The sequence below is a fragment of the Hemicordylus capensis genome, chromosome 6 (assembly GCF_027244095.1).
Source record: "Hemicordylus capensis ecotype Gifberg chromosome 6, rHemCap1.1.pri, whole genome shotgun sequence".
Classification (NCBI taxonomy): Eukaryota; Metazoa; Chordata; class Lepidosauria; order Squamata; family Cordylidae; genus Hemicordylus; species Hemicordylus capensis.
In genome coordinates, this window is record NC_069662.1 from 25143005 (window position 1) to 25153548 (window position 10544).

The following is a 10544-nucleotide window of genomic DNA, read 5'->3' on the forward strand; positions in this document are numbered from 1 at the left end:
GAGACAGCCAGTAAGTGGATTCCCTCTCTGATCATGCTTTGTCTGCTCCAATTCCCCTTTGTTAGACTCAGGTTTCATTCTCTCACCTGGAGGGAGAGACTTCCATTGTTCCCTTTCCCCTCTTTCTCTGTGTAGGAAGCAGCTAGGCAGGTAGGCTTATCTATCTCCCTGATTGGTTTCCTAAATAAACTACTTTATTTAGAAATTTAACTCCATGTCTCCAGACAAGATTGATTAGGTCTGCTAATGCTTTCAGTACCATTGAGCATGGTATTCTTTTGGAAAAGCTGAGGCACTGCTTTTGGATAAGCTGGGAGGCACTGCTTGGAAGTAGTTCCACTCCTACCTTGAGGCCCGATCCCAAAAGGTGGCACTGGGGGACTTTTGCTCAACCCCTTGGCAGATATGCTATGGGGTTCCACAAGTTTCCATTCTTTCCCCTGTGCTGTTTAACATCTACATGAAACTGTTGGGAGAGGTCATTAGGAGATTTGGTCTGAGGTGTCATCAATATGCAGATGACACTCAGTTGTATTTCTCTTTTTCATCAGATGCAGGTATAGCAGTGACTGCCCTGAATTGGTGCTTGGATGCAGTCATGGACTGGATGAGGGTGAATTAGCAGAGACTCAGTCCTGACAAGACTGCAGTACTGTTGGTCAGTGGTTCCTCTGCCCAGGTAAATGATGTTCAGCCTGTTCTAGATGGGGGTTACACTCCCCGGGAAGCACCAGGTTTGCAGTCTGGGGGTGCTAATCGATCCAGCATTGTCACTAGAGGCTCAAGTGGCCTCTGGGGCTTGGAGCACCTTTTATCAGCTTTGACTGATATGCTGCAATCTTACCTGGACAGAGATAGCTGGCCACAGTTCCTCACGCTCTGGTAACTTCTCGATTAGATTACTATAATGCATTGTACATTAGGCTGCCTTTGAAAATGTTCTGGAAACTGCAGCTGGTACAAAATAGGGCTGCAAGATTATTAACTGGGACTGGACATTTTGATCATATTATGCCAGTGCTTCGTCAGCTGCACTGGCTCCCAGTCCATTTTCAGGCCCAATTAAAAGTGTTAGTTTTAACCTTTAAAGCCCTAAATAGCTTGGCACCGGGTTACCTGAGAGAGCTCCTTGCCCCATATGTCCCTACCTGGACCTGAAGATCTTCTTCAGAAGCCCTCCTCCAGGTGCCCCTGCCAAACAAGGTGAGGCGGGTGGCTACCAGGGAGAGGGCCTTTTCGGTGGTTGCACCCCGTTTATGGAATAGCCTCCCCTTTGAGGTTCACCTGGCTTCATCACTTTGTTCTTTTAGACTCCAGGTAAAGGAAGACCTTTTTGTACACACAGCTAATTTAAATTTGGGTTTTTAAATACAGGTTTTCAGATTTGATCTGATTTTTAAACTAATTTTAAAATGAGTGTTTAAGCTGCATTGTATTGTACTTTGTATTTTCTTTTCACCTTTTTTGTCTGTTATGATATGATATGTTATTTGTTTTTATTGTATGTTTTAATCCTCTGTTGTGATCTGCCCAGAGAACAATTTGTTATGGTCCGGCTAACAAATAACATTTATTAGTTATTAGTTATTAGTTAGTAGTAATCAATTATCAATTATCAATTATTAATATGCACCATGTCTCCAGATAATATTAGATTAGATCCACTTATTCATGGTTTCCCACACTCCACGATATCAGAAAATCCAAATTCAGCCACCTCCCTGTGTGCTAGTTGGGGAGAGTGGCCATTTACACTTTAAACCTCTCAACCCATCCACTGATATGTCAGAAGAGTGTGGAGGTTTAAAGTTTAATTGGCCACTTTCCCCACCAGTTGGGTGCATGGGGAGATGAAAGAGGCCATGCAAGTGGTGGGGGACTCTCTCCTGCCATCTCTTAGCACCAGGCTTGAGGAGGCCAGACCAGGTGAGTGGGAGGGGTGGTCTCCCACCACCTCTTTATACACCAGGATGCTTAAAAAGGCAACAGGGAAGGACTCTCACCACACTCTCAAGCATTCCATTTCCCAGCTCGTAGGGCCCCCTCTCCCAGTGCCTTTTTAAGCACTGGGATGCTGAAACTGTTGCTGGGAAAGGCCCCACACCACTTTGTGCTGCTTCTTTCAGCAACTCCATGCACCAGCTGGAAGTGGGGAGAGTGGCCATGTCAGTTGAAGGATATAAATGTCCACTTTCCTCATTCAGATGGCATGGGGGTGGCTGTAAGAGCTGCACCAGTTGCTGGAACACTTAAAGATTTTCCCAGCTAATAATGCCTCCTGAGTGTCCAAGCTAATCCCATTGTTTGTGGGTTAGGTTAAGAGCTCCAATATAATTGATTCAGGGTGTTGCGGGGTTTCCACAGAATATAACTCTTGTGATATTGGAGGGCTTTCTGTACTCCCTTTTACCATGAAGCACTGAATTACTATTTTGGTGTTCTGTTCTACTCTACTATTCCCTGGAACATGGAGATTCTACATCATAGCCAAACTGCCTGTGATTATAGAACCTTAACTTGACCATGCTGAGGAAATGAAGCCTCCATATTCACTGAAAGTTTTGATGTCATGTATGGTAAGGTAAAGTGTGCCGTCAAGTTGATTTTGATTCCTGGTGCCCACAGAGCCCTGTGGTTTTCTTTTGGTAGAATACAGTAGGGTTTTACCATTGCCTTCTCCCATACAGTATGAGATGATGATGCCTGATATAGTACCAGCGGGGATTCAAACCAGCAACCTTCTGCTTGTTAGTCAAGCATTTCCCTGCTGCGCCATTAGGTGGTTTTGATGTCATGTAGAACCTCCATATTCAAGGCAGTCTGCACCAGAATAATCATTTGTTGACCCTGCAAGGGAATGGCTTGTTTCTCACCCATGTTTTTTAAAAGATGTAAGCTCCATTAAACTCAGTGGAACTCGCTTCAAAATAAAGAGGGAATACTTAAACAATCCTTGAAAAACAATGCTGAAAGAAAATTAATGGAAGTATCTTTTTTTAAAAAAAATGCAGGTGGGTAATGGCAATGCCTAACTTGTTCTTTATTTTCAATTGGACTACTTTGAGTAACTTTTCTTATGTCAGCTATTAACCATTCAGCAGGAGCCTGTGGCTTAAATGAGACAAATATACTGTGTGTTAGACTGGAGGCTAAGTGTACAATTTGTAAAATGTACTACATCCTAGAAAGCAGGAAAAGGAAGAATCCGGCAGTAATAAATACCATTAAAACATAGCACAGTGTTAATAAATGAAGAGGAGGAGTCCGTGCCAGAGGAGCTGATATTAGCAGATGCTGAGGGCCCAAGCTGTGATCAGAGAGCAGGCCCTGAAAAGACAGGGGGAGGGCTGCTCAAAGCTTGAGGGAAAGCAGGCATTAAAATACATACAACAATTGGATGTATTGTTGTGGCCACCATTGCTAGGCTTGGCCTGGCATTGCAAATCCAAGGAGCAAAGCTAGGACCAGTGTCTGATTCTGTTATATTAAGAGATCAGCTATTTCCTGGACTTTGAGTGAATCATGTTTGGCACAAGAAACCAACCGGAATTGCTTGTTCCTTGTTCAGAGTTTATAGCCTCGAGTGGTGTAGGGGATGAGCCTGTTTATCCCGTTTTGGCTTTGCAATGTTTATGCAATTATTTCTTGCTAAGCGTAATCATGACACCTGCTTTTGCCCTAACATATGTCAAAAGCAATCACATTGAAAATGTCTTAGAAGCTGTACAGATAGATAAGAACATCTGCATAATTTAAGGGGGATACTTCTTACATATAGGATTTAGGGTTTTCTCCCTTCACACCTTGAGGCTATTCCTACGATCAGCCAAAATCAGACTAGGGGAGCCTATCCCGATTTTGGCTGATCATGGGAGCCACCGGGCTCGCAGGTGAGCCCGGTTGCCTCCAGGCAATTAACCCACCTAAGTACCCCTCCCCTAAAACTGGGTTTGTGGAGCAAGTGCTCCACAAACCTGTTTTTTAAAATTGTGAGTAGCCGTGGCACGGCTCCGTGCCTTGGCTACTCATGCGTAGACCCCTGGAGGGGAGGTGAAAAGCCACCTCCCAGCTCTGGGGGGTCTCTCCAGCATGCCCTGCGCGCTCGTGCAGGGCATGCTGGAGCTTCTGGGGGCCAATCAGCCCCTGCCTCCCCCAGGCCCTGCCAGCTCTGTCATGGAGCTGGAAATCATGTGGGCGGCCGATCGGGCCACCCAGGGCTCCCCCCCTGCTCGTGTGCAGGGAGAGCGGGCTTAGCCCGCTTTCCCCACCCACTCTCACAAACCGAGTCTCACGATCAGCTCCTTATCTCACTAACATTTTCCTGGGCTCGAGTCTGTTTACACAGCAAGCCACAAATCTTTTACCTTCAGAAAGGCAGGGATATTTGGGTACCCTGAAAAGAAACAGTTCCACCTGATCTGTCTTCAACTTGGCCTTTAAGTTCTCTCAGTGGTGCATTCATCGATGTCATAATCGAGTCGATCCACCTTGATGGTGGTTGTCCTCTTCTCTTCTTTCCTTCAACTTTCCCTAGCATTATAGACTTCTCAAGGGAGCTGGATCTTCGCATAATGTGTCCAAAGTATGATAGTTTGAGCCTGGTCATTTGTGCCTCAAGTGAAAATTCTGTATTGATTTGTTGTATGATCCATTTGTTTGTTTTCCTGGGTGTCCATGGTAACCTCAAATGTCTTCTCCAGCACCAAAGTTCAAAAGCGTCAATACTTTTTCTGTCCTGCTTCTTTAAAGTCCAGCTTTCACATCAATAGAGTGTCACAGGAAAAACCATTGTCTGAATGATTCTAATCTTTGTAGGTATAGACACATCATGGCATCTTCTAGATATCATTTCCAAGGCCTTCATTGCAGCCCTACCAAGTGCTAGTCTGTGGTATATTTCTTGACTGCTGGATCCTTTACTGTTGAGGGTCGATCCCAAAAGGCAGAAGCTATCCACCACTTCAATGTCTTCATTATCAGTTCTGAGGCTGGTTGCTGAACCCGTTGTTATTAGTTTAGAATTCTTGACATTTAGTTGTAGTCCCACTTTTTCACCGTGCTCCTTGACTTTTATTACTGGAGCTTGCAGATCATCCGCATTCTCAGGTATCAAAGTGGTGTCATCAGAATACAGCAGGTGACTTATGTTTCTTCCTCCAACTTTAAAACCACACTCATCTTCTTCCAATCCAGCTTCTCTCAGAATATGTTCAGTATATAAGATGAATAAAGGAGAAAGTATACAGCCTTGTCTTACTCCATTGCCAATCTGGAACCATTCTGTTTCACAATATTCCATCTGAACTGTGGCTTCTAGACCTGTGTATAGGTCTCTCATGAGAACAATGAGATGTTCTTTGGTGCCCATTTTCCTAAGGGTATTCCACAACTTAACATGGTTGACACAATCAAAGGCTTTTCTGTAGTCAATAAAGCACATATTGACTTCTTTCTGGTATTCTTTGGCTTTCTCAATTATCCAGCATGCATCGGCAGTGATGTCTCTTGTCCCACTTCCTTTTCTGAAACCTGTTTTTCAGAAACCTGCGTTGGGTGATCCTGGGCATTATTTTGCTAGCATGTGAAATTAAGGATATTGTGCGATGGTTTGCACAAACTGTTAAGTCTCTTTCCTTTTGTATGGGTATGCAGACTGACCTCTTCCAATCTGTTGGTCACTGTGTCGCTCTCCAAATTTGCTGGTATAGTTTGGTTAGAGCCTTGACTGTTACTTCTTCTGTTGCCTGCCCTATTTCTGTAGCTATTCTATCAATTTCTGCAGCCTTCCGACTTGGTAATGACCGCAGTGCTGATCTAACTTCATCTGCCCGTACTAGAGGTTCTTCCAAGTAGGGGATACCTTCTAGAGTATCTTGGATGTTGACATCCCTGCTGTACAGATTTTCAGTATACTCCTTCCATATCTGTTTGATCTTCTCTGAATCAGTTACTTTCTGTCCTCTGGAATCCCTTAACATACTAATTCAAGTTTGGAACCTCCTTCTGAGTTCAGAGATCTTTTGAATTTTTCATGACTATTTCTATCCTTGAGGTCTTTACAGATGTCAGTTTAGTACTGCCCCTTGTCTTTTCTGTCTTTGCAGCTTTGGATTTTCTTTTCCTGCATGGCAACATCAGCTGCTAGATGTCCAAAAGGCTTTAATCCAACCATGTCATAAACACCATCAGAACTGAGAGATCCTCAGCTTTTCCTCAGCAGCAGGTTGAGTACCATCCAACCTGAGGGACCCATCATCCGGCACTACATCAACAATCATTCTATCTTGTCTATTCATGTGGTTTTCCTGATACAGGAAATACAGGAGTGATACTGATACAGAAGTGGTTTACCATAGCCTTCTTCTGTGCAATATGAAATAATGCCTCTGTTATTGTCACTGAAATGATCGTCCACCTCCAGCACCTTCCTATATTGCTGCTGCACAACACAGGGGTCTGCTTGCTTTAGCTGGGCAGCTGGAATGATCTTCGCACTTTGGGTGACCCTAGAGGGAGTATACCTCCCAGAGTACTTGGCTCATCCCACCTAGGAACACCCCCAACCATGATGAGGCAGCATAGCTGGACTTGGGAGACCACATCTAGAACTGGTAATATGCCTGTTCAAGAACAAATCTTGCCTCTGTCCCTGTTCCCTCTGCCCTACTAATTCCTGGCATTCTGTTAGAGTAATTACTGAGAATACACGCAACACATATCATAGCTAAAGATTGTTAGACTGCACTATAGCTAGGATGATGATTGCTTTGTTGGATCGGACTCCATGCCCATGTAACCAATTTGCCTTAATAAACCCATTGAAATATAGGTGTTTGTTGTGTCTTCTTCCTATCTCTGCATCCAGATCATATATGGCTGCCAAAAAATAGAACTGAGCCACTGTTTGGCTATGGTGAACAAGCCTTGTTCTCACTACTGCAGGGTACAAATTGAGTCTGGTTCACAACAGTATGTATTTATGTAAGTATATGTAAACCACTCTGGGAACTGTTGGAAAGGAGTATATACAGTAAATATTCATCACATTGGTCATAAGCAGAGTATAAGTTGCCAAACATGGTTCAAAAGGCACAATTCAGAGGACATGAGGAATAAACTCAGGAGCTTCAAAGAGCAGCCTGACTTTAGTCCCACAATAACAAGTTTGGGAGACAGCAGCAAAGATCTGATCTCAGCACCTTAATGGAGATTAAGCTGTGACATTTGTGGGGAATTTCTGGAAGATAATCCTTAGCCTTGTGCACTGAGTCTGAAGCAGTCCCCCACCCCCATACACAGTGGTCTGTTTGTGGAGGTTTGCTAATAAAAGAAGAAAAATTAGGCACAAATTTGAAATGAGCAGGAATACTTGCTTGTTCTTGTATCCTTATTTACTCTTCTAGCAATCATGAGGTGTGACTCATACTGCCACTGCTGCTACATCCACTAATTTCATGCAGTTGTGTATTTTTGATGAAAAGGGTGATGATTTTAGTTAACATAAGAACATATGAACAGCCCTGCTGGATCAGGCCCAAGGCCTATCTAGTCCAGCATCCTATTTCACACTGTAGCCCACCAAATGCTGCTGGAAGCCTATAGTCAGGTGTTGAGTGCATGCTCTCTCTCCTGCCACTTCCCTGGAATCGGTATTCAGAGGCACTCTGCCTCTGAGGCTGGAGGTGGCCTATAGCCCTCCAGCTAGTAACCGTCGATAAACCTCTCTTCCATGAAGTTATGCAAACCCCTCTTAAAGCCATCCAGATTGTTGGCTGTCACCACATCTTGTGGCATAGAATTCTACAAGTGGATTATGCATTGTGTGAAAAAGTGCTTCTGTTTGTTGGTCTTAAATTTTCTGGCAATCAATTTCATGGGATGACCCCTGGTTCTAGTATTATGTGAGAGGGAGAATTTTCCCCCTCTATCCATGTAGCAAATAGTGGATTTAAGCCCAGCTTTTGTCTCAGAGCAAGCCCACATGGGGGAAAGAAAAATGCTGCATCATTCCCTCCATGTTTGCTCAACAAAGTTTGTTCCTTTAAAACTTAAAACTGTTTCTTTGGTAATGACTGCCACCACACCCACTTTTTAACAGTTTATCTCCCCCACGCAGTTTATCTCCCCGGTGTGGGCAAAATTCCAGGGAAACTCTCCTTCTCATTTACCAATGGAAAAGTACAAAACTCCCTCCACATGCATCTTCCATGTGGTGGGAAAACTTGGTAGGTTGCTGAACAATTAACATTGAGGCATGTTTGCACCAGAGTAAAACCCCATTCTCCTAAGTTAAAAATCCACTCAGAGGCAGGTAAAATCCAAAGAACAAAAAGAGGGGGGGATACTTTATTCAAAATACTTCAGACTGCTTCAGTCTGAGGCTTTCTCAGGTTCTAGTTACTGGTAAAACAAACAAACAAACAAACAAACAAACAAACAAACAAACAACACTCTCAGTAGTTTACAAGATTACTTTCAAAGATCTCTCCAGGTGGTGTTTGGAGTGGCACACTTTAAAATCATGGTTACCCAGGTGCAAAGATAATTCAAAAAGCACCCCAAGTTGCAAGGAACCTTTAATAGCACCTTTACAGGTTAGAGAGACTTCTACAGAGTCATGGTTGGAAAAAAGGACTCCGGTTCAGTTCCTCTTAGTTACGTTACAGATAAAAACCATCTGGTTAAGGTTGGACTTACAGTCACACCCCACCTTTGCAAGGGCAAGGGGCCCAGTAGAATGGTCCACCCAAGAAGGTTATGGGATCCAATGGGGTTCTGGGGGGCAGGATGATGGATGACTGCTGACTTCGTGTATCTACGTGCTGGAGGTGACCAGGAATGACATGAGGTCATTTCTGGCTGCCATTTTGTGTTTCAAAGCCTCAAAATGGCTTTGTATTTTTTTAAAAAAGGTGGTTTGGGGGTACTTTTTTGGGCAAAGCACAACTCAGGGGACCAGAAAAGCATGGTAGGGAGTTTCTTCTAGCATTACCTCCCAAAATTGGGCTGATTTCCAATCATTTTTTATTATTTTCTTGATGACCGGAAACCTAACCCCATGATCCCATAGCGCCAATTACTTGATATTTGCACTTTCCATATCCGCAGTTGCGCCGGAAATGGAACCCCTGTGAATATCGAGGTCCTCCTGTATTTAATACAGTCCTGACAATAGCACTATTGAACCCAATATGACTGTCTGCATTATCCACCTGCACAGCCATACTATCTACTTCCTGCTCTGCCAAAGATCAGACTTAATTTAATACACAGATGTCTATGGATTTCATGCATACTGTATGTTTGTTTTTAAAAATAAATGTCTACTTTATATTTTTTAAGATTTAGAGATTGTAGTGGAAGGAAAATCAAAGGAAATGGTCCAAAGATTAGACTAATGGAAATGCGGATGCATCCATCCCTAGATATGCAATATTATTTTTTTAGTAGGTATGATATCTGTCGAGATCAAGTATGCAAGAATTGATCAAAGACATTGATTTATTTTCCAACTCCAGTCCATAGTCCACAATTGCTTGTGTTCTTTCCTTTTGTGGATAATTTCCATCCCAAGTGCCTCTTGTTATCCAACTAAGTAAAAGAGAGCACTTGTTTTTAGATGCGATGAACAACTTTCTGCTATAATTTTACAGGAACTCTCAGATGTTGATCTGACAATTACATAAAAGAACTATATTATCAAAAGAACTGTAATTAGTTCTCTTGCTGGTCCAAACCCTTATGGATTTCTGGGGGTCACTATCAAAACAAGCACAACACCTGCAGAAAATGTTATAAATTCCCCCAGTAACAATCAGAGCTAATGCTAGGAAAGGGGAAAGGTAAGTTTTTGCTGACCTGCTCTCTGATATTACCTTGAAAATATTGTATGTGGTGTCTCTTTTCTCTTTGGTTATATTTTATTTCTTTGTTCTTTTAACAAATGCATCCCCATATGCTGAGATGAAGTGAAAGTGTGTATTGGTCCACTTGGTCGCAGTATCCACTCCCCCCCACCATGGAGAATAAATATGCAGAATATGCAACAGTTATATAACCTTCTTTTCAAGAGTTTCAGACTACACTAGCATCCTGGCCTCTAACTAAGTTTAGTGGCAGAACAGTGAGGGGAGGGGACCCTTTTCCATTACCACATTGGCAGTCACTGGGAGTCATAGGTATCCTATAAGAATGCTATCCATGACATACAATTGACTTTGCATTATTAAACGCCTCATATATAATGCTAAAATTATATTATATTACCATGAGAATAATGTGTCCTGTCTCTGTTTCCTGATTGGCTGCAGTCACATTAGGAACTTAATTATTTGTAAGGATGCGCACTCTGTGCTCATGAACTTCAGCATATGGATTTGTAATTGTATCATCCACTGCAGATATTGTGAGAGGAAAACAGTAACTTCGTTAGCACAGACACTTGGAAAGGATTCTTGGCTACCATGGAAGACTTGCAGATGATTCACTGTCAATATTGAACATGAAATCTGTATAAAAATAACATTACTAAATTCTGTTTGTTA